Here is a 25,005-nt window from a genome sequence, read left to right as displayed (position 1 = left end):
TGTGGAGGGACTTACTACCTTATCCCATGTGAGAGTCTTTGGGGCTGTACTGAACCCAATCAGCCAAGGTGCTAATTGCTATTGCAGAAGATATTATCACAGGTCATCCAGGGCCCCTACAAACCACATGTACCAACGGGACACTGATTTTGATGTTTTCTGTTTCAGGTCAGGTGATGGGGAAAATTCACAGGTATTATCTGTGGGGGCACCAGAGACCCTGACAGTAGTGTTTTACTATTACAGTTACTTCCTGTTTAATATAATTACTGTGCTGAATACATTGTGTGTGGTTGTGTTATTTCTTGGGAGTCTCCAACACTGGCACATAAGTGGGGGCTACCCGAGCGGCCCTAGTGACTGGGCCAGGAAGGACCAAGAGGGGTGGAGCCACACCAAATAAATTAACACGGAAAGAAAATCAGGAGGTTACACCTTGTTGAGCTGGAGGCGGGATCCAAAAGAACCCAGGCCTGACCATCAAAACTCACGAGGAGGTTAGCGCTAAAGGAGGTAACGGGGTGGAGAAGGGCTACACAAGCAATACAGATCGACCTGCCCTCCTCATTATTTACCACTCCAATTGCTGTGTCATCGGCAACGTTTATCTGCAGCGGTCCCAGGAGCACACGCCTGATAAAGCTGCAGTCGCTACCATTCACTTGCATCAGGCAAAATCTGTTTCATGGGTGATGCCCCTGGCAGCCTTCTGTGACCCTCTCCTGCACTGATCTAGAGTATTAGAGTTAGGAATCAGAAGACCTGGGTCCTGCATTTGTGACTCAGATACTGAGAAGTCCCTGTAAACAAATCACTGTAAACATAAAATATTCTTACTTCATACTCGCTTTCCTTGGGACAGTGCACATCAGCATGGCTGTTTACAGTGATTTGTTCACAGGGACTTCTCAGTATCTGAGTCACAAATGCAGGACCCAGGTCTTCTGATTCCTAACTCTAATACTCTAGATCAGTGCAGGAGAGGGTCACAGAAGGCTGCCAGGGGCATCACTGAAAATGTATTACAATCTAAAGCAAAGAAAATCTGGCTCCCCCACTCCTTGCACACCTTTCCCATTAAGAGTCAAATATTCTCTGTCAACCTCCCGAAACACATGCGCACCCATCACGTCTCTAGGCGAGGCCCTGGGTACTGCTGATATATTTTTACTCTTACTTTGACAGTAAATATAATGGAACCATGAACATTTTGGGCTTTAAATAAGGGATCATCGATGTGAAAAGGCCAGTGCTGTGGGGCTGGCAGGAGCTGGGAACAGAGAGGGCGCGTCTACATCGCAATTAAACATCTGCAGCTGGCCCATGTTAGCTGACTCAGGGGCTGTTTAATTGCTGCATAGACATTCAGGCTCAGGCTGGAGCCCGGGCTCGGGGACCCCAGGTGCACGGCTGCATGGAGAAGCCAGGGTGGCGTTTGAGTTCTGCCAGCAGAACCCTCGCCCTCCATGGAGGCAGTAGGTCCAGCCTTGGTGTCTGGAGGAAGCAGGAGGTGTGGGGCATGAGCACGTTGAGTTATTCTTTGGGTGCAGTTTGGAGGCAGGTTGGCTGGACGGCACACTGCCTGCCCAGGTGTTGCAAAGGAGCAGCAGGGTATCAAGGCAAGAGCTCATGGGGCCAGGGCCATGAGTGAGGAGGTGGGGAGGAGGGATCGGGGAAGCAATATGTTGGAGCCATGAGAAGACATGGGAGTAGGGGCTGGGGCACTTCCAGGGCTGGGGCCTAGACATCAGAAGCAGCAGGGAAGTGGGGGCAGGCAGGCCGTTTGAGGGCACCGGAGGGTGAAACCAGGGCATCCTCATCAGGGTCTGGAGCAATTGCTTCTTTGGAGCAAGTCACTGTGCATGGGCAGCATGAGGAGCAGCAGCTCCCCCACTCAGCTTCCCCTCTCGGAGGGCTGGTACCATGGGTATCAGTCTCTCACCACCAGAGCGTGAGATCATGCTGGGACACAAGGGAGCGTGTCAGCGTGTTACGCCGGCTCCCTGGCACTTAGCAGGCAGCTCCAGAGTGCCAGAGCATCTCTGCTGCCTCTCCCTTCTCCTGCAGCACTCTGTGCTGAGAAGCGATTTCTGAGCGTTTGAGGACGCTCCTCTCACCCCTCTGGCTTTGGGGCACTGCCTAGAAAGCGTCTCTCTCTGCCCCAAGCCCCTCTGCTCTTCTGGCTGAGTTCAGCCTAGTGCCCCAGTTCCCCTAGTGGACGCTTGCTGAGCCTGTATCCGGGGCCAGGCTGCCGCAGCGTTAGCGGTCACTGAGGAGATCTCTGCGAGTGGAGAAGTTCTGGGCAGGGGTTCTGGGCTTTGTGCTGGTCGGTCGGTTCTGCCTGCTGGTTTGTGTTTTGGGGTACCAGGTACTGGGCTAGCCGGTGGGCACCTGAGAGTTCTGGGTGGGCCACGGAGGGTGCTGCCATGATGAGCTGCAGGAGTGAGGTGTTTAATTTCTGATCCTTACGTGCTTTGTGGGAGAGGCAACGTTTGCGGCTTTGCCTGAGGTGGCCCCAGAAGCTGGTTATCCTTTCCTGGCAAGGGGCATTGACCTGGCAGCTGCGGGGACCGGAGTCCCTGTACATACAGTACACTTCTCTGCAGCACTGGAGGAGGGGGGTTTCTCTTGGGGTCTGATCTCAGTCAGTGAAAGCCACTGTGAAAGCGGGGCCCGAGACTTCACTCCCGGATGGTAGCACGGGTTGGGTGATGCTGCTGGATAGGTTTCACAGTGGTTTTCTCTCTCTCCTGCTTTCTTTCCGGTGTGGAAGGCACAGGAGAGCTTTTTCATGTAGAGCTTTTCCACTGAGTCCAGAACTCCCGGCTGTATTTGTTATGACTTTATTCTAACCCTGCTGTCACACATCTACCCCCAGAGAAATGCCATACCTGGAGCGCAAGGCCCACATTGGCACCAAACCCCCAGGCAATAGCAAAGCCTGAGAGAGGCAGGAAAGCGTTATCCCTGTTTGCTGGGCTGGGTGGATCAAGTTGCTAATTGCTAACAGCTGGCTGCGTCAGAATAAAACTCTGTTACAATCATTATGTGAGCAGAAAAAAAAATCTTCGTCCTGAAAAATATTTCACTCACTGGGTATGTCTACACAGCAAAGAAAATCCCACGGCTGGCCCATGCCAGCCAACTGCAGGGCTGTTTCATTGCTGTGTAGACTTCCGGGCTGCAGCCCAAACTCTGCGATCCTCCCGCCCTGCAGGATCCTCCAGCCTGAGTCCGGAAGTCTACACAGCAGTGAAACAGCCCCACAACTGGAGCCCCACAAGCCTGAGTCGGCTGTGTAAACACACCCACTGAGAAGTGGAGGAGAGAGCAGCTTTCTGCAACCTACAGAGCAGACACCAAGTCAGAGAAACAAGCCCGCCTCTTCACTCAGGTACAGGCAAAGACCACTACTGTCCCCAGTGGAGCATGTGACCCCACATTCCATAACACTCCCTACAGTGGGAGCAGGAGGGAACTGCTGCTAACATTTCTAACTGGATCTGCACGAAATAGGTGGAGTTTTGGGCCCCTCCTACGTCCCATCCTCTCTGCAGAGCTCCATTGTGGGGGGCTGGAATGTTCGGGAGCTTTGGGGATCCACGATGAAAAAGATGCTATTGTTTGAACTTGCTCGTTTCCAAATGGTTCCCTGAGAGTGGGATAGGATGACGAGATGAGAGGAAGAAAATATTGGGACACATGGGGGGGAGGGGATGTTTGCCGGCAGAGCCAAAAGAAAAAGCAGAGTACCGTGAAATATCGGGACAAATTGCGTCCCAACCTAACCTCGGTCGGGATGTGGGACAAACGCCTAAATATCGGGACGGGCCCAATTTTATCGGGACGTCTGGTCACCCTAGAGTGGGAGTCCTGCTCTGGGTGCACAATGCCCTAATGTCAGGATGTTCTGGGGCTGAGTCTCCAAGCCCCTTTTGCCTGCTGGCACGCTGATGGCTGCCGGGTCAACCCAGGACTCACTCACTGCTGGTACACCACAAGGAGACAGCTAGAACTCAGGATTTGTATTTCTTATGCAGTGGACACAATGATCCTAGCACAGGCCAGAGAGGGGAAAGGAGCATGTTTACTCTTAGCTAAGCCTAAGATTATGTCACAGAAGTAGTGGAATCCTTGACTTCCAGAGACCTCCATGACTGTAGCCCACGCAGCTCCCAGCCCCTAGCCCCAGAGCTCCGAGCTGCAGCCGGGGGACCCCGCAGGTCCCAGCCCCTGGCCCCAGAGCTCCGAGCTGCAGCCGGGGGACCCCGCAGCTCCCAGCCCCTGGCCCCAGAGCTCCAAGCTGCAGCCGGGGGACCCCGCAGCTCCCAGCCCCTGGCCCCAGAGCTCCGAGCTGCAGCCGGGGGACCCCGCAGCTCCCAGCCCCAGAGCTCCGAGCTGCAGCCGGGGGACCCCGCAGGTCCCAGCCCCTGGCCCCAGAGCTCCGAGCTGCAGCCGGGGGACCCCGCAGCTCCCAGCCCCCGGGGTTGCCAGTGGAACCCCAGATCTCTGAGCCGCCGCAAGCCCCTCGGGGACCCCAGTGCCGCAGCAGCGGTGGGTGCTGGACCACCCCTCTATCCATTTTGTCACAGTTATTTTTAGTAAAAGTCACCGACGGGTCACGGCTTCTGTGAATTTTTATTTATTGCCCGTGACCCGTCGGTGACTTTTACTAAAAATAACCGAGACAAAATCTTAACCTTACTCTTAGCCCCGCCCTACACACAAAGCGGTGCCACTTTAGCTATTCCACAGTGATGCACCCCCGCCCCCACCAGCGGGGATGCACTTATACTGGTATGACGGTGCTTTATACTGGTCTAGTTATTCCTGGGCAGGAAGGGGAATAAGCTCTGTGGCTATAAGGCACCTTTATACTGGTCTAATGGTGTCCCCACGAGGTGAGCACTGGATATTTCAGTAAAAACTCCCACCCCTAACTGCCATAATTATCGCTGCACAAACCCTGCCTATACAGCAGGCCTGACCCCGCCTACCCCGTTGGTGCCTGCGACCGGCGTCCCACTGAACATGCACTGAGCCTTTTCAGAGAGATGAGCCTGTGGTGGTAACGCTGGCATACTGGGAGAGCTCCAGGGCCTGTGGGGCCGGGCAGCCTCCTGGAGACAGTGAAAAAGGCTGCAGGAGAAATTCAGTTCAGGAGGAAGATCAAGGAACAACCAGTTACTCCTCAACCCTGGACATGGGACCTAGGGAGGAAAGCCCTCGGCCACACCAAACCTCGCCAGTATCCTCTTGCCTACAGAACAGAAGCCCCTGCCGTTCAGATGTGCAGGACTCTGCCTGCAGCTATTAACGCACCTCGGTTTCAGCTGCTGCCAAGACGAGGCTGGGGAGTGAGTTCGGGCTAAATGCAGCATTGGCTCTGGGCTGGAATGGAGATTCCTGGGGGAGCAGAGCATGCTGGCACGGATGGCACCAAGGGGCCCCTGTCCATCAGGGAGGGAATAGACATATACACTCCAAACGACTTCATTTGAGTAATGACCTTGTGCAGCTCCAGCTACTAGTATTACAATATACGGTAATCACTCATTAGCACATGTAAATGAGCACTGCACATTCAGGGATGTACTGGGGTAACTATTTTCGGATGGGTTCTCTGTGTCCAATGGCTTGTGTGTCCCAAACAGGACCCACGTACCCGCGGGACCTGGAGGCATCTTGAGGATATAAAGAGCAGTGCTGTGTTCTAGGATGCAGTTCTAAAGGCAACTCGGAGACGCACATAGGCAGCCATAGCTCCAGCGGGGGCTGGTGGGTGTGGGACTAGCTGCAGGGCTGTCCCAGATTAGCAGGCACTGTGCTGATCCCAGCTCTCTACATCGCCCCACCCCCAAGTGAGCAACAAGCCACAGGCGGTGGCACGTTTCTGGAGATGGGATGCTGGGTGTCTTCCCATCTATTACCCTAGTGCTGTGGCATGTGGCCAAGGGGCTCTAGAGTTTATCTGCTCCCCGTCATGGTTTGTCCTGCATGCGGAGCTGCACCTGCGGAGATGGGAGCTGCACCCACACCATCGTCACCCCGGGGGCATCATGGCGGCAAACGTGCACATACACAAAGGTGCGGGAACTAAGGGTGCAGGGGGTGCTGCAGCACCCCCAAGTTTTACGTGGGGTCCCGGCTGCTGGCCCCAGGCCTGGGGTCCCAATTGTCGGCTCGCGCCTCTGCTCCTGGCCCCATGCCCACCCCCAGCTGTGGCCCCAGCCTTGGCCCCCTTGGCCCTGTCTGAGTCCTCCCTTCCCGGAGACACAGCCCTGCTCCTGGCCCCAGCTCAAGGGAGGGGGTGGCAGACAGGGGTAAGGGGGCTGGCTTTCAGCACCTCCACTATTTTTTTTTTTTCAACTATGTTTCACAATTGACTCATATTTAGTTTGTGATCCATTATACCCCCAGATCCTTTTCTTCAGTGCTCCTTCCCAGGCAGACACGTCTCGTTTTGTATTTGTGCAGTTGATTATTCCCTCCTATGCGTAGTAATTTGTACTTCTCCTTATGTAATTTCATCCTATTTATTTCAGACCATTTCTCCAGTTTGCCAAGCTCATTTGGAATTCTAACCCCGTCCTCCAAACCGCTTGTAACCCCTCTCAGCCTGGTATCGTCAAAAATTGTATAAGTGTACTCTCTCCGTCATTATCCAAACCATTTATGGAGATATTGCTTAGAACCAGATCCAGAAAAGTTCCCTGTGGAACCCCCTCCCCCAATATGCCCTCCCAGCTTGACTCAGAGACAACTACTCTCTGAGTATGGTTTTCCAACCCAGTTGTGCACCCACTTTATAGTATGTTCGTCTAGGCTATATTCACTAGTTTGTTTATGGGAAGTTCATGTGAAACAGTACCAAAAGCCTTACTAAATGCATGATGATGATTTTCTGATCTTGGAAGGACCCCTGTCTGACCTGAGATCCCTCTGTGACATAAAGGCCCTTGTGAAAGAAGAGGAAAGAGCAATTGTTCATGGGGCTGCTAAGGTAGCCTCAAAATGTATTAGGCAGCGGAGAATTAGGTCCTGAAAGTTCCCTGAACCGGCAAACACACTTACTGTAACTAGTGATGCGTGAATGCATAAGACTCAGTGAACAGCTGGAGACTGAGGGAAACTATCCCTGTGATTGCTCAGCATACAGCATCCAAATCTCTTGCTTAAATCAAAAGCACATTTTCCCAAACAATGCTAGTCCTTGACGGGAGTTCAATGCTCCAGGCTAGCACTAAGTTTAATATAGTCTGCTCCAGAGCTAAGGTTGCACTAGGATTTTCCTTTTAAATGACCCAGTGTAGTCTTCTAGTTCTGTTCTGTCTTGAATAATTTTTAACTGTATGTGAGATGATTATCCTTAGCATGTTTGTACTGTAGAATATACTCTTGGCTGAAAAGTTAAGTACCTGTTATGTGACAGTGTATCAACAAATGCTGTTTTCCAACTTTTCAGACTGGGGGCCTCTCCTGTATTTTGAAACCCTTTGGATTAAAAACTCCATAGCATGTAAATTCATCAGAATTCACATTATGTAGTAAATGAGACTATTGTCTAGGGCAACAGCAACATAGCCATGGAACAAAAAGTAAAGAACAGTTAATATCACTGAGAGACATTCAGGCTTCCCAGGGCATCAGTTTTGAGGAGAGAGGGTTTGGGTCATAAGAGTTCATGACACATAGCAAAGGCACCTCTGTGATAACTGTCTAAAATTCTTCATTGCCAGAACAAGTCTACATAACAGAGGGGCTTAGCAAGGCAGAGTGTACAGTGCTTGTCTTTGTTTACAAAGTCCCAGTACATAATACTATGCAAACATGATTATTTAGTTGCCCCTGGTTTCTGGGTGGAAACAAGGCATATATCTTTTTAACACTGAAAGTAATTAATCATTGGAACAACTTACTGAGGAATGTAGTGCATTCTATACCACTGGCAATTTTTAAATCAAGACTGGATTTTTTCTAAAGGATCTGCCATAGGAATTGCTGGCTGTGATTGAATAAAGTTGATTTGTTCAGGGGCTGAACAGTATGTGTCTGAGATCACAGCTACAAAAGTACAGAATTTATCCAAAACAAAATCTACACCCGTAAATTATACACTATGATAAAAACAAAGTAACTTGTAGCCTACCCTCATGATCTGCATAGCTATCACTCAGTCTTGTCATAAATCAGTGGCATCTCCACATATCATAACATCACAACTAACCACAGTTTTATTATATGAAGATTGTCTTAAACTCACACATAAAAACACTTGAACTGGACACAGCATTCAAGCAGTGGACACACCAGTGCAAAATACAGAGGAAAAATAATCTCTCTACTCCAGTGGTTCCCAAACTTGTTCCGCCGCCTGTGCAGGGAAAGCCCCTGGCGGGCCGGGCCGGTTTGTGTACCTGCCGCATCCGCAGGTTCGGCCGATCGCGGCTCCCAGTGGCCGCGGTTCGCTGCTCCAGGCCAATGGGGGCTGCGGGAAGCGGCGCGGGCCGAGGGACATACTGGCTGCCGCTTCTAGCAGCTCCCATTGACCCGGAGCAGCGAACCGCGGCCACTGGGAGCCACGATCGGCCGAACCTGCGGACGCGGCAGGTACACAAACCGGCCCGGCCCGCCAGGGGCTTTCCCTGCACAAGCGGCGGAACAAGTTTGGGAACCACTGCTCTACTCCAACTTGAATCCCCCGCTTATGCATCCCAGCATTGCGCGAGCTCTTTTGGCCACAGCATTGCACTCTTAGCTCATGATTATCCAGCACAATCCCCAAATCTTTTTCAGAATCACTGCTTCCCAGGACAGAGTCCCTCATCCTACCAGTGTGGGCTACACTCTTTATTCCTAAAGGTAAAACATTTTCATCTAGCCATATTAAAACACATACTGTTTGCTTGTGATCAGTTTACCAAGTGATCCAGATTGGTCTGTATTCATTATTTACCACTCCCCCAATTTTTGGGTCATCTGCAAACTTCATCAGTGATGATTTTATGTTTTCTTCCAGGTCACTGATAAAAATGTTAAATAGCACAAGGACCCCCCTGGAACCACTCCCACTCAATAATGAATCTATGTTTACAATTCAATTTTGAGACATATCAATCAGCCAATTTTTAATCTATCCAGTTATTCTAGTCATCCCGTTTACCTTTTTTTAAAATTGGCACAACATGAGTTTTCTTCTACTGGAACTTCCCCAGTGCTCCAAGACTTATCGAAAATCAAAATTAATGGTCCCACCAGTTCCTCGGCTGGCTCTTTTAATACTCTTGGATGCAAGTTATCTTGATCTGCTCATGTAAGCCAGTGGTCTGAAGGAGCTTTCTGCTGCCATATATTGATGAACTGGAGGAAACGACCTCATGAGCAGACTTTATTTGCATAGACACATCTATTTCGCCCAGGTGACCAACAGACACATCTGCTTTGCCAAGTTTTGGATTAAAATGCACTTAAGTCTTGGATGCAGGGGTAATGAAATTTTGTTATCCTTACTGCTTGACTAAAGGGCAGCAGGATAGAATTGATATGCCCTAGTTGAGCGGTCACCATAACATAACCTCACTCGCTAAACGTGGGGGCAGCAATTCAAGTGAAAGTCAGAGGGGACGGGGAAGGGGTTTCTCCTCTGCACTGAGGATGATATGTAAGAGACCTAGATACCCTTTGACCCTCCCTCTCCAGCGTTTAAAGACAGATCAGTGGCTTCAACTGAGTGTCTTGTCTCTTCTTGGTGATCAGTAGGTCTAGGGGGCTCAGCCTTAGCCCTGGTGGTGTGGACAGCGCTGTGGTGAAAACAATGAAGTGGAGGCAGCGATGAAGTGTTTAAGACCCAGAGAAATCACTATAGCTGAAATGACTGAGAACCTGGCGAGGTGGTGGCACCTCGGATCATGGCATCGTGGATAACGGCAGTGTGGTGAGAGAAGCAGCAGCGGTGCCCTGTGAGCTATGATGGTTAATAGCTGAGCTAGGTGGTTATGACACTGTAGGACCAGACCGGACCAGAGGATGCAGCAGAACACCAGTAAAATCAACGGTGGCAAGTGGCAGCAGTGGAGGTATCACTCTCTCCCTCCCACTCCCCACCCTCCTCCCAGGGGCTGGAGGTGAACCTGCCTGAATGCACCCTTGCACTCTGGGACTTCACTGACCTCGGACAACAAACCATGAGTGGGGTGCACCAGAGAGAAACAGGAGGTGGTGTACTGAAGGGACACTTGTCTATTGTGCTTCACACTGCAAGCTGAGGCAAAGGACACCACCCAAGATATTCAGGGTGTGGCATTTTACTTATTGTTTGCGTACTTTCGAATCACTGTTGTGGTGTTTCCCCAAATTAATGCTGTGTTTCCTCTCCCCCTAATAAAAGTTTTCTTTGTTATACACAGCCAGAGGCCTAGTCTACACCTAAAAATTAGATCAACCTTACTATATTGCTCTGGGCTATGAAAAAGTTTGCATCCCAGGTGACGTACTTATCTCAACCTAGCCTCCACTACAGGTGCAGCTAAGTCAATGGAAGAATTCTTCTGAAGACCTATCTACCACTTCTTAGAGAGGTGGATTAACTACTTTGATGGAAAAACCCACTCCAGGAAGTGTCTACACTACAGTATAGGAAGTGTCTGCACTACGCTGGAGTGTAGACATAGCCTCAGTGTTTGAGAGTGGGGAAGTACTGGCTCCTAGAGGCACCCCAATGGGTGGTGTTTAGTTTTCCCAGGTTTCTGGGTAGAAATGAGGCATATATTTTTAACACTGAACGTAATTAACCATCGGAACAACTTACCAAGGGACGTAGTGGATTCTCTATCACTGGCAATTTTTAAATCAAGACTGGATTTTTTTTCTAAAGGATCGGCTGTAGGAATTGCTGACTGTGATTGAATAGGGTTGATCTGCTAAGAGACTGAACAGTGTGTGTCTGAGATTTCAGCTCCACTTGAAGCTGGGAGTGTGATTCCAGCTTGTGCTAGCTCGACTCGGACTAGCGACTAAAAATAGTTGTGTAGCTGCAGTAGCATGGCCAGCAGCAGCAGCGACATGGGCTAGCGGCCCTGAGTACAAACCCATCCAGATCCCTCGGGTACATACTCAGGGCAGAGAGCCTGGGCTGCCACTCACTGCTCAGGGTGCCCTGGCTTCTGGTGAAATTTTGCACACTCCCAGTTAGGGCTGGACATTAACGGGTCCAAAAATAAATGATCAATTATCAGTCACATATTGTCAAACAATGTCAAAAATAGCCCAATATTTTAAAGCACGAACTTATTAGAACCGTAACAAAAGACTTTCTGGTTTCCAATAGACTTAGCCATAGATACTTATGGCTAATTTATAAAACACAAGCTACTTCATGGAGTTACTTTACTCAGAAAAATGTGAAACCCAATGAAATTAAATTCTAAAAAAGGAAAGAATAATTATTCCTACCTCTGTTAGTGATGCTAGGTTAGCATTTAAATGGGAATGTTAGTCAAAACCGAACAATTACAAAAAGAAAAGACAAATGAAATTACACAGACATAAAACAATCACCTAGCAGCTATAAAAGAAAAAAAGGCATTTTTAAATGCGGCAACCAATTTTGAAAGCAGCCTCATAGATGTGCATCTAGGCTCTTTGTGCTGGGGGAGGAGGTTTAATGACTGGGAATCCTCCTCTCCCTCCCTCCCTCCCTCTCTTCTGAGGTAATTTTTGTATGTTTGTCTAGTCAGTTTAACTTGTAAGCTCTACATGTCAAGGACCATGTCTTTGAACGCAAACCACCGTGTACACTGATGGCCTGATATACTAATAAAGATATGCATACATACAGTGTTCTTTCTAGAAGATTCCAGCTGATTTAGAGGCTCAACTTTCAATTAATTCACCTTGTTCCCAAGAGGTGGCATTAACGTGGTAAAGTGACTGATCAAGACATTTAAGGAAGCTTGCTAACAGATGGCATCATGATGCAAATCAAAACAGGGCATGCTTGCTAGAATATATGACAACATTTGACGGCGGTCAAACAATAGGTGGTCAATTGACATATTGTTATTATTTGACTGGTCAATTGACTGGCTTGCCAAGCCGAAACCGAATAAAAAATAAATAACTTTTGAGCAAAGATGAGGCCTGGAGAATTTCAATGCAAAACAGGAATATTTTAGAAAGTTCAGAGCATATGACAACATGATTAACAAGGGAAACTGTCATAACCTTAACAATAGGGGTTGCTACTGGCAAACACTATTGTTTAGGTTAACAAAATGTGTTGTTAATGACAATTTTCTGCACACTTACACCTCTGGTTTTTATACTGATGAATTTGATCCCTAGGCAGGGTTGGTGTCTAGACACCAACTTGAGGGGTGCACTAGGAATGTCTTGAGGTGAAGGGGAGGCAGGTGAGTAGGCACAGTAGATAGATGTATGAATCTCCTGGTAGAAGTGGTGAATGGGCAGAGGCAGGATACATGCACAAACACACAGAGGGGACCAGCCTTCACTTTCCAAGGCCAGTTTGGAGAGAGGGACTATTTCTCCTGCTCCTCCACACTGTCTGTGCAAATGATTCTTCTCAAGCTCCATTTCTCACACATCACATTCACTTCTGGCCTAGAAATTCTCCAGAACCATCCAAGACAAGCACAATTGATTGGAAACTTAGTTGCTGTAGCGTTTGGGTATTTGGGGCATATCCATAGCTGAGGATCTTCCAGTAGCTTCTCTGTGGACACTACTGAATACTTTCAGAAAATCAAGAAAATTAAAAATTATCTTCTGTTCTGCTTTCAGAGTAGCAGCCGTGTTAGTCTGTATCCGTAAAAAGAACAGGAGAACTTGTGGCACCTTAGAGACTAAAACATTTATTTGAGCATAAGCTTTCGTGGGCTACAGCCCACTTCATCGGATGCATAGAATGGAACATATAGTAAGAAGATATATATACATACAGAGAAGATGCCATACCAGCTCTAAGAGGCTAATTAATTAAGATGACCTATTATCAGCAGGAAAAACACTTTTGTAGTGATAATCAAGATGGTCAATTACAGACAGTTGACAAGAGGTTAAGGATAGTTATCATAAGGAAATAGATTCAAGTAGTGTAATGACTCAGCCATTCCCAGTCACTATTCAAGCCAGAGTTAATGGTATCTAATTGGCAAATCAATTCAAGCTCAGCAGTTTCTCATTGGAGTCTGTTTTTGAAGTCTTTCTGTTGCAAAATTGCCACCTTCAGGTCTGTTACTGGACAGTCTCTACGCAAAAGAATAAATGGACACAAATCTGACATCAGGAATCATAACACTCAAAAACCAGTAGGAGAACACTTCAGCCTCTCTGGCCACTCACAAGTACTCCTGTTCTTCTGTTTTGCTGGTTATTCTAAGCCTTCTCCAGGTGAATTTCTGGGCTGACCATAACCTACCAGATCGAAATCCAACCTGTTCTTACCTGCGTACTTTCTCAACAGCAGTTTTCATACTATTCAAAGTGATAACACATCACACTTGTTACAGACACAGACAGGAGCGTCACCCCTCTCCAGTTATCACAAATAAATTGGTCCCCGTTTATAGGGATTTTACAGATGACACAATCTCTAGTCTTTAGGACAGATCTCCTTTACCCAAACCATTCTGTGCAACCTGCTCATGTAATTCACCATCACTTCCTCTCCAGCTTTTAACATTTCAGCATCTATCCTATCATAGCCTGGTGCTTTACCACTGTTCAGTTGGTTTATAGCCTCAGTTACTTCCTCAAAGGCGATTCACTGCTGAATCTACTGACTTTCTAGTCTCGTACATACCCTCCACCTAGCGTAGTGTGACCTTTTTTAGTTTAGATTGTCCCAATAACAAGATAGTAGTCACTTCCGACATCAGCATTCATATCCTCTCTTACATCTAACAGTGATCTTCTAATGGCCAACTAATGGCAACATGATCAAGTGGTTTCTGAGTGAAGCTATCATTTGATCTCCATGGCAGTCTGTCTTTCCTTGTGTGGAAACAGTGTACCCCACAATGCAAAAAATGAGGCTGCAGAGTTCCACAAAATGTTCTCCATTGTCAGTCTGTCCTGGGATGTCATGTATGCCCATAATATGCTCATGTCCAGTATTATCACCAACCTCTGCATTTAGATCTCCCAAGAGGATAACAATGTTATATTTACCAATCTTGCCAAGGACATTCTGAAATCTTTGAAACAGTTTTGACCTGTCCATCATTATCCTCTGTTGGCGAAGAACTCTAAATAACCATGATTTCTGCATGGTTCATCACGAAGCGAGAAGTCAGTATTCTTGAATTTACAGGTTCCTGTTCCTTCAGTGCTTTAGCAGCTTCCTTGCTCAATAATAAGCCTACACCTTCCTAGTGTTTGTCATCCTCTCTTCAAGAATATAAAACCATCACACATTCCAACGATAATTTGCCTTGTCCCCCTTCCGGCGATAATTTGCCTCATCCAATCCATCTCATCTCTCTCAGTTCAAATATACTTAGACTAAAGATTTTCACTTCTCCAATAATCTAGGCTCCAAAGTGATCTAACATTCCAACACCCAATTCATGCCTTAACATTAGCTGTGAAGACACCCTGTTTCAGATTCAGAACTTCCTTGTGGCTTTGATTGTCCATCATCATCATATCGGCTGGATTTGCTGGTTGGCCAGTACTGTCTTGTCTCGTGCCCAGCAGGTCATGATTCTCTACCACTGATTAACTGGCATAAGCAAGGTAGTATGTCATCCCTACTTCTCTTCTGCACTGTCACAGACTTTGGAATGAGAAGAGTGACCGCTGCTGCTGAGGACATTGGAATTGTTTGGGCAAGAGATAAGCCACAAAACATTGTGCGGATGATATAGTCATTGGATACCAACTTGGATGGAAGGAAAAAACTCGTTATGAGCATGAAAGCAGAAGCTGCTAAAGTGGGAGATTGTATCAATATACAGAAGGCCAAGACCAAGTATGGGTAATAAGCAGGAAGAACTGGAAGTGCTAATAAATAAATACAACTATGACATTGTTGGCATCATTGAAACTTGGTGGGATAATACACATGATTGGAATGTTGGTGTGGATGGGTACAGCTTGCTCAGGAAGGATAGACAGGGGGAAAAGGGAGGAGGTGTTGCCTTATATATTAAAAATGTACACACTTGGACTGAGGTGGAGATGGACATAGGAGACGGAAGTGTTGAGAGTCTCTGGGTTAGGCTAAAAGGGGCAAAAAACAAGGGTGATGTCATGCTAGGAGTCTACTACAGGCCACCTAACTAGGTGGAAGAGGTGGATGAGGCTTTTTTTAAACAACTAACAAAATCATCCAAAGCCCAAGATTTGGTGGTGATGGGGGACTTCAACTATCCAAATATATGTTGGGAAAATAACACAGCGGGGCACAGACTATCCAACAAATTCTTGGACTGCATTGCAGACAACTTTTTATTTCAGGAGGTTGAAAAAGCTACTGGGGGGAAGCTGTTCTAGACTTGATTTTAACAAATAGGGAGGAACTCATTGAGAATTTGAAAGTAGAAGGCAGCTTGGGTGAAAGTGATCATGAAATCATGGAGTTTGCAATTCTAAGGAAAGGTAGAAGGGAGAACAGCAAAATAGAGACAATGGATTTCAGGAAGGCAGATTTTGGGAAGCTCAGAGAGCTGATAGGTAAGGTCCCATGGGAATCAAGACTGAGGGGAAAAACAACTGAGGAGAGTTGGCAGTTTTTCAAAGGGACACTATTAAGGGCCCAAAAGCAAGCTATTCCACTGGTTAGGAAAGATAGAAAATGTGGCAAAAGACCACCTTGGCTTAACCACGAGATCTTGCATGATCTAAAAAATAAAAAGGAGTCATATAAAAAATGGAAACTAGGACAGATTACAAAGGAGGAATATAGGCAAACAACACAGGAATGCAGGGGCAAGATTAGAAAGGCAATGGCACAAAATGAGCTCAAACTAGCTACAAGAATAAAGGGAAACAAGAAGACTTTTTATCAAAACATTAGAAGCAAGAGGAAGACCAAAGACAGGGTAGGCCCACTGCTCAGTGAAGAGGGAGAAACAGTAACAGGAAACTTGGAAATGGCAGAGATGCTTAATGACTTCTTTGTTTCGGTCTTCACCGAGAAGTCTGAAGGAATGTCTAACATAGTGAATGCTAATGGGAAGGGGGTAGGTTTAGCAGATAAAATAAAAAAAGAACAAGTTAAAAATCACTTAGAAAAATTAGATGCCTGCAAGTCACCAGGGCCTGATGAAATGCATCCTAGAATACTCAAGGAGCTAATAGAGGAGGTATCTGAGCCTCTAGCTATTATCTTTGGAAAATCATGGGAGACGGGAGAGATTCCAGAAGACTGGAAAAGGCAAATATAGTGCCCATCTATAAAAAGGGAAATAAAAACAACCCAGGAAACTACAGACCAGTTAGTTTAACTTCTGTGCCAGGGAAGATAATGGAGCAAGTAATTAAGGAAATCATCTGCAAACACTTGGAAGGTGGTAAGGTGATAGGGAATAGCCAGCATGGATTTGTAAAGAACAAATCGTGTCAAACCAATCTGATAGCTTTCTTTGATAGGATAACGAGTCTTGTGGATAAGGGAGAAGCTGTGGATGTGGTATACCTAGACTTTAGTAAGGCATTTGATACGGTCTCGCATGATATTCTTATCGATAAACTAGGCAAATACAACTTAGATGGGGCTACTATAAGGTGGGTGCATAACTGGCTAGATAACCGTACTCAGAGAGTTGTTATTAATGGTTCCCAATCCTGCTGGAAAGGCATAACAAGTGGGGTTCCACAGGAGTCTGTTTTGGGACCGGCTCTGTTCAATATCTTCATTAACGACTTAGATATTGGCATAGAAAGTACGCTTATTAAATTTGCAGATGATACCAAACTGGGAGGGATTGCAACTGCTTTGGAGGACAGGGTCATAATTCAAAATGATCTGGACAAATTGGAGAAATGGTCTGAGGTAAACAGGATGAAGTTTAACAAAGACAAATGCAAAGTGCTCCACTTAGGAAGGAAAAATGAGTTTCACACATACAGAATGGGAAGAGACTGTCTAGGAAGGAGTACGGCAGAAAGGGATCTAGGGGTTACAGTGGACCACAAGCTAAATATGAGTCAACAGTGTGATGCTGTTGCAAAAAAAGCAAACATGATTCTGGGGTGTATTAACAGGTGTGTTGTGAGCAAGACACGAGAAGTCATTCTTCCACTCTACTCTGTGCTGGTTAGGCCTCAACTGGAGTATTATGTCCAGTTCTGGGCACCGCATTTCAAGAAAGATGTGGAGAAATTGGAGAGGGTCCAGAGAAGAGCAACAAGAATGATTAAAGGTCTTGAGAACATGACCTATGAAGGAAGGCTGAAAGAATTGGGTTTGTTTAGTTTGGAAAAGAGAAGACTGAGAGGGGACATGATAGCAGTTTTCAGGTATCTAAAAGGGTGTCATAAGGAGGAGGGAGAGAACTTGTTCACCTTAGTCTCGAAGGATAGAACAAGAAGCAATGGGCTTAAACTGCAGCAAGGGAGGTTTAGGTTGGACATTAGGAAAAAGTTCCTAACTGTCAGGGTGGTTAAACACTGGAATAAATTGCCTAAGGAGGTTGTGGAATCTTCATCTCTGGAGATATTTAAGAGTAGGTTAGATAAATGTCTATCAGGGATGGTCTAGACAGCATTTGGTCCTGCCATGAGGGCAGGGGACTGAACTCGATGACCTCTCGAGGTCCCTTCCAGTCCTAGAATCTATGAATCTATGAAACAGGAGAGAATAATGTCAACACTGACAGAGGTGTGATTGATGGAGAAGAATACGGAAGAGTTTATGACTTTGTCTATCTTGGAAGTACAATATCTGCTAATGGCCAGCTCACTAAGGAAGTGAAGGCAAGAATTGGTAAAGCCAGTAGATCATTGTCCTATTTGTCAAACATCTGGAAGAGTAAGAAGATACATCTATACCAGCGGTCAGCAACCTTTCAGAAGTGGTGTGCCGAGTCTTCATTTATTCATTCTAATTTAAGGTTTCGTGCGCCAGTCATACATTTTAACATTTTTAGAAGGTCTCTTTCTATAAGTCTATAATATATAACTAAACTATTGTTGTATGTAAAGTAAATAAGGTTTTTTAAATGTTTAAGAAGCGTCATTTAAAATTAAATTAAAATGCAGAGCCCCCCGGACCGATGGCCAGGACCTGGGCAGCGTGAGTGCCACTGAAAATCAGCTCACGTGCCGCCTTCGGCACGTGTGCCATAGGTTGCCTACCCCGATCTACACACTAAAATGAGATTGCACAACGCTATTATCCTTCCAGCACTACTGCATGCCTCCGAAATATGGCTGATCGTGGAAACACACAACAGGAAGCTACATGCATTCTGCCAGCGTTGTTTAAGAAGAATCTTGGGAATTCATTGGCGAGATCATGTAACCAATGTGGAAGTGCTGCACCAATCACATGGAGCAACAGACTGTGGACTCAATAATTGGACAGAGACAGCGACAGTGGTTTGGCCATGTCATCAGACTACCCCATGGCAGAAGCACACCTTATATTGGATTCCCCTTGGAAGGCAGAGAAGGTGTAGAGGACCTATTGCAGGATGATTGAAAAGAATGCTGCCATCATGGGAACAGCTTACAATGAAGTCAAACATAGGGTTACCATATTTTAATTTTTAAAAAGGAGGACACTCCATGGGGCCCCAACTCCGCCCCTTCCCTGCCCCTAGCCCCGCCCCAACTCTGCCTCCTCCCCTCAATGCTCCGCTCCCTGCTTCTCCCCCTCCCCTGCTTCCCGCGAATCAAATGTTCGCGGGAAGCCTGAAACAGGGAGGCAGCAGGTAAGCTGGGGCGCGGTGCGGCGCGGCGCGGCCCGGCGCGGCCCAGTCCGGCCCCCCTGGCCGAGCGGCTCTCTCCGGCAGGCGGCCAGACCAGGCCAAAAGGCTCTGGCCCCAGTGTCTCTCGCCCGGCTTGGCTCGGGCCCTGGGGCGCCGGCCCCCGGCCAAGTGCCCGCGCCCCCGGCCGAGCACTGCCGGCCCCCGGCCAAGTGCCCGCGCCCCCAGCTCCCTGGCCAAGAGCACCGCGCCGCCCCCGGCCCCCGGCCGAGCACCGCGCCGGCCCCCAGCCGAGCACCGCCACCCCCGGCCCTGCACCCCCGGCCCCAACCCCTGCCAAGCACCGCCGGCCCCAGCCCCAGCGGCCCCGGCCGAGCACCGCCGGGCCCTCCCTATTTTCCCGGACATGTCCGGCTTTTTGGGATTTCCCCCCGGACGGGGATTTGAGGCCCAAAAAGCCGGACATGTCCGGGAAAATCCGGACGTATGGTAACCCTAGTCAAACATCTTGCTCTGGATAGACAGCTGTGCGGGAAAATGGGGTGCCTCATCTGCCACAAGGCACAGGAAATTCTAGGTCTAAGTATAGCTGAGGCACGAGCATGTCCCACTGAATGTGGGCCATCCAGCCTCACGTTTCCACTAAGCAAGAGACTGTGCAAATCCAGTGGGCCCCTGACTGAATGGCAGCTCCAAATCCCCATGTGCCAGCACGAGAGAACTGTGCTTTGGGCCCAGCTGGATGCCCCAGCACAATCAGGAAAACTTTCCCCACCCAGCGTTACAAGCTGGTGAAAATAGCTCTTTCTTCCAAAAAATGTGAGAGGCGGTTACAGCTTTATTGTGAAATATGAGCCATCGGCATTTTAGCTACCAACCGAAACACACAGCGCAAAGGTTCAAGCGGCAAGGCGGGGTGGGAAGAGAGGGAGAGAGAGAGAGAGTTAACTGACACTCCAGAGCCAAGTAACTGGAAAAGGCCCGACCTGCCCAGCTCAGGGCCTATTCACCAGAGGAAACCACTGAACTCTGAATATTTCTAACTCCATTTAGCCAGCTGGGCTGCAGCTTTCCGCCAGAACACGATATGTTCAAACTTGAGGAACTCCTCCCTACACCCTGCCTTTGTCACTGCGGTTCCCATGGCAACTCCAGACAGACCAGATGGAAACAAAGCTGTTTTCTAGGCAAATCTGTCCTCTTGGATTCCTCTGCTCTCCCCCACTCTCTCGGCCCCACTCCTTGCTCCAATGCATTCCCTAAGGGCTGCTCGGCTGGCATGAGGCCCGGACTCTGCCTGGAGACAGGCCAAACATTGAATACAATGTAGTAAAACCACAACATATAGCAGCTCTCCTGCTCAGGAAACAGGGCCCATGTAGTCCCAGGGAGAAGCCAAGCCAGTCTGCACTCTAGCATTGCAACACAGAACCGACTGGCAGCGTCTTGTTTAACTCACAGGCCTAGCCATGCATCTGTGTGGAAATATGTAGCACAGACAGCACTGGGATTTTTCCCCCCTCTTGCTTTTTAAAGGTGTGCTGTAATGCAGGGGTTCTCATAACACATTTTTGGTGGTCTCAGAGTGCAGCCACCAACTCTAGGTCGTGGCCGCTTTGACAATTTTTCCTAAAATACTTAATTAGCGTTCGAAAAAACGAATAAATATGCACATATACATGTCCAAATCATTGTCATTTATTTATGTAGGGTTTTTTGGCAATAATAAAAATAATGTACAGTTGTTTCCATTCTTTACTGGACCTAAACAGATTAGAAACACAAATAAGGTGCTTTGCACGTTCTTGTCTTTTTTGTTGTTTTTTCGTCTGCCCTTTTTTTTTTTTTTTTTTTTTTAAGACTCGCTGGCTAGTAAGTCTGCTGCTGTGAAAAGTGACACGTGTATGTTAATATCATATTTCACAGCCTCCCGGCTAGCTACTAAGGCTACGTCTACAATACAGACCTTACCACTGTCAAGTCTCCCGTAGAGCCGCTCTATGCCGGTGGGAGAAGCTCTCCCACTGGCATAATTACACCACCCCCAACGAGCGGCAGTAGCTCTGTCGGCAGGAGAGCGTCTCCCACTAACATACCGCTGTCCACACCAGTGCTTCTGTCTGCGAAATTTTTGTCACTCGGGGGTGTTTTGTTCACACCCCGACCGACAAAAGTGCTAGTGTAGACATAGCCTTAGTCAGCTGTGAAAAGTGATATTAACAAACATACAAATATCACTTTTCACAGCAGACTTACTCAGCCCTGGCATGTCAGGGTACGAATTAAGCCCTGAATAGTGAGGTGGGTAGAGAGGCAGTAGGGCCAGGGGTCATAGGGGGAGAATGAAGGGGGTCTGGAGAAGGCAGCAGGGGCCGGGGCGACGGGGGGGGGGAGCTGGCCAGGGACTGGAGCTGGAGCCCACCGCTGTGCATCTAGGGGACAGAGCCCAAAGCCTTGAGCCCGGAGACAGATCCCAGAGCCTGGAGACGGAGCCTGAAGCCCTGCAGATGGAACCTGCCGCCTGCCATCCCAGGGCTGAAGCCTGACTCCACCCCCCGCCCCCAGGAAGGTGGGGAACTCAGTAGCTGCTTGCTCCTCCGGTGTTTGGGTCTCAGAGGGGACGAGGCTCAAACCCTGCTGGTGGCCCCAAGGGAGGGACTGCTGCTTTCCCCCAACCCGCAATCATCACCCAGGTGGCCGTGGCCACAAGAAAAGCCCTAACTCAGTGGTTCTCAAGCTTTTGTACTGGTGACCCCTTTCACACAGCAAGTCTCTGAGTGTGACCCCCCTCATAAATTAAAAACACTTTTTATATATTTAACACCATTATAAATGCTGGAGGCAAAGCAGCGTTTGAGGTGGAGGCTGACAGCTCGGGACCCCCCATGTAATAACCACGCGACCCCCTGAGGGGTCCCGACCCCCAGTTTGAGAACCTCTGCCCTAACTGACCTGTTCTCAGCCTTCAGCCCATGGGTGGCAAGCATGGAGCATAGTGATTGGCGATCGGAATAAGGACCCTTTGTAAATGCTGAATACCTGGACAAATGTGGCGGACTACAACCGTTGGGGATTCCCAGGAGCTATACTAGGTCTCAAATGTGAAAACAGCTAGTGTGTGTGTGTGTGTAATACAGCTCTAACGGAATTTAGAGCATGGCCTTTCCTACCGCAACCATTCAAAATGGACTTTATATGCTAATTCCGCCATTCTAATAGGACAAGTGTAGGCAACTGGTCTAAGAGGCCAGGGGAGGCTAAGCCGGCCTGTTAGGCGCGCACTGCCACTGAAAGGATGGGCAGCTCACCCGTGGCCCCACCCGCGCTCCACCCAGAGGCCCTGCTCCCGCTCATCCTCTTCCCCTGAGGCTCTGCCTCTTTCCGGCCCCACTCCGCCTGCCTGGGAGCCTCATGGGAGGGGGTGAAGAGACACGCGTGAGCGGTGAGCAGCCAGCCGGCGGGGAGCTGGGGCGAAGAGGCGCATGCAGCAGGCGGCAGGGCCTTGGAGACGGGGCTGAGTGGGGCCAGGGGTGGAGTGTGGGCAGGGCTTCCAGGGGAGGAGCCATGGTCCAGGTGCACACAGCCTCCCCAAATGGAGCAGTCACACACCGCCCGTGAGGACAAGGGCTTATCCTCACTCAAGAGAAACCCAACAATTATAACAATATGAGAGGGAAACGGTGCCAGGTGGCACTGTGCCTATGGCTTCACCAATGATGTTGGAGCACGTTGTCTTGACTACAGTAACTCCTCGCTTAAAGTTGTAGTTCTGCTGCTGAAAAATGCGACTTTAAGCGAAACTATGTTAAGTGAATCCAATTTCCCCATAAGAATTAATGTAAATGGGGGGGGGGGGTTAGGTTCCAGAGAAATTTTTTTCACCAGACAAAAGACTATTATATATATATATATATATATATATATACACATACACACACACACACACAGTATAAGTTTTAAACAAACAATTTAATACCAGTACACAGTGCTGATGATTGTGAAGTTGGTTGAGGTGGAGGAGTCAGAGGGTGGGATATTTCCCTTACTGCTAAATGATGAACTAGCAATTGGCTGAGCCCTCAAGGGCTAACTCTCTCACTCTGTGAGGCAGCAGGAATGTAGGGAGAGATGCGCATTTCCCTTAAGTACACTGCCTTGTTAATTAGATCAGCTTGCTGAGACCACAGCTGCTGCAAGCTCCCTCTGCCCTGAGCCCTGCTCTATGGAAGATGGGGTAAGCGGGGTGCAGAAGCAGGGGGGAGGGAGACACCCTGACATTAGCCCCCCTCTTCCTTCCCTCCCCCCCGGCACAGCAAGCAGGAGTCTCAGGGAGCAGCTCCAAGGCAGAGGGCAGGAGCAGCACACGGCAGGGAGGGGAGGGACACTAGGGTTACCATATTTTGAGTGTCCAAAAAGAGGACACTCCACAGGGCCCCGCCCCCGCCCCCAACCCCGCCCCAACTCCACCCCTTCCCCAAAGTCCCCGCCCCCAGCCCCCGCCCCAACTCCACCCCTTCCCCAAAGTCCCCGCCCCAACTCCGCCCCCTCCCCTCTTCCCGCGAACATTTGATTCGCGGGAAGCCTGAAGCAGGCAGCAGGTAAGCTGGGCGGGGTGGGGGGAGGAGGCGCGGCCCAGTCTGACACCCCCCCTCCCCCCAACCAAGTGGCTCCCTCCGGCGGCCGGCCCCGGCCCCAGTGTCTCCAGCCTGGCTCGGCTCAGGCCCTGGGGTGCCGGCCCCTGGCCGAGCACCCCCGGCCCAGCACTGCCAGCCCCCAGCCCGGCCCGGCCCCGGGCCCCGGCCCCGGCCCCGGCCGAGCACCCCCGGCCCCCGGCCCAGCACCCAGCGGCGCCGGCCCCTCCCTATTTTCCCGGACATGTTCGGCTTTTTGGGATTTCCCCCCGGACGGAGATTTGAGGCCCAAAAAGCCGGACATGTCCGGGAAAATCCGGACGTATGGTAACCCTAAGGGACACAGCTGAACTGCAGGCAGCTGCTGCACAGGGAACTTAGGGGAGCGGGGAGCTGATAGGGGGCTGCTCTTCCTGCAAGCAGTGGGCAAAGCAGGCGGCTGCCAAAAGACGTTAGAAGGGAGCATTGCACAACTTTAAACGAGCATGTTCCCTAATTGATCAGCAACGTAACAACAAAACGTTAACCGGGACGACTTTAAGTGAGGAGTTTCTGTATTTCCTGTCTGTGACTGTGCCAGCAAATATTGCCCTAACTGCTGCCAAAAAAAGCGTATGAATCCAACTTGCCAAGGGCACGGAGCAGCTCCCATTGCCGCCCTGGGTAATGATCCCATCTTGCAGGAGCAAACCCCTGAATTGTACTGATGGAAAAGCACACCTAGAAAAGGGCACAACCTCAAACTACACACAGCATTACACCTCTACCTCAATATAACGCTGTCCTTGGGAAGCCAAAAAAATCTTACCGCGTTATAGGTGAAACTGCATTATAGCGAACTTGCTTTGATCCACCGGAGTGCGCAACCCCACCCCCAGGAGCGCTGCTTTACCGTGTTATATCCGAATTCGTGTTCTATCCGGTCGCGTTATATCGAGGTAGAGGTGTACCTTCCTGATTAACGCAGGGGTGTTTTCTCTGCAAGGTGCCTTTGTTAAATGTAATGTGTTTCCTATCAAACACTGACTAACCAATTTCAGTGGGTGAAAGAAAGCAGGGAGTATCTTTCCTTGGTGGAACTGGACCAAGCAGATATTGTAACAAATCCCATTCAAAATTATTACAACCAAAGAACCTCAGTCACAGTGTTGCAACTCCGAGGGGACATATTTCTGATCTATCATCATGGTTCTTTGAATTGTGTATTTGGGAGACCTCCTAATGACCTTCTAGCAGCTCATGTGATCAGTAAAATCACCTTCTCAGAAGACTAGAAATTATGTCAACAACCCGTGTATGGTTCTTCTCAGACAGCAGTAATGCAGCAGGGGCTGGTTCCAAATGGAGACAGCAGTCTCCCTGACCTCAGCCCAGCTCTCATTGGGTGGCACTCATATTTTCTGAAACTAATTAACATACTTGGTTTCAGAAATGTTGACAGGGCCAATTAACACATGAAGGTTCATTAACAAGCCATCTAA

The 25,005-nt window shown here is 48.8% G+C and overlaps 1 protein-coding gene across 2 annotated transcripts in view; it reads right to left on the bottom strand.

Moving 5' to 3' along the window:
* Window positions 1-25,005, bottom strand: part of LOC101941056 (discoidin domain-containing receptor 2-like) — a 147,374-nt gene that overhangs the window by 76,936 nt on the left and 45,433 nt on the right. The gene's annotated exons all lie outside the window — the stretch shown is intronic.

Source organism: Chrysemys picta, chromosome 18, assembly GCF_011386835.1.
Source record: "Chrysemys picta bellii isolate R12L10 chromosome 18, ASM1138683v2, whole genome shotgun sequence".
In the NCBI taxonomy this organism is placed as follows: domain Eukaryota; kingdom Metazoa; phylum Chordata; order Testudines; family Emydidae; genus Chrysemys; species Chrysemys picta.
The sequence above is the reverse complement of the archived record's forward strand: the minus strand, read 5'-3'. Positions and strand labels throughout refer to the sequence as shown.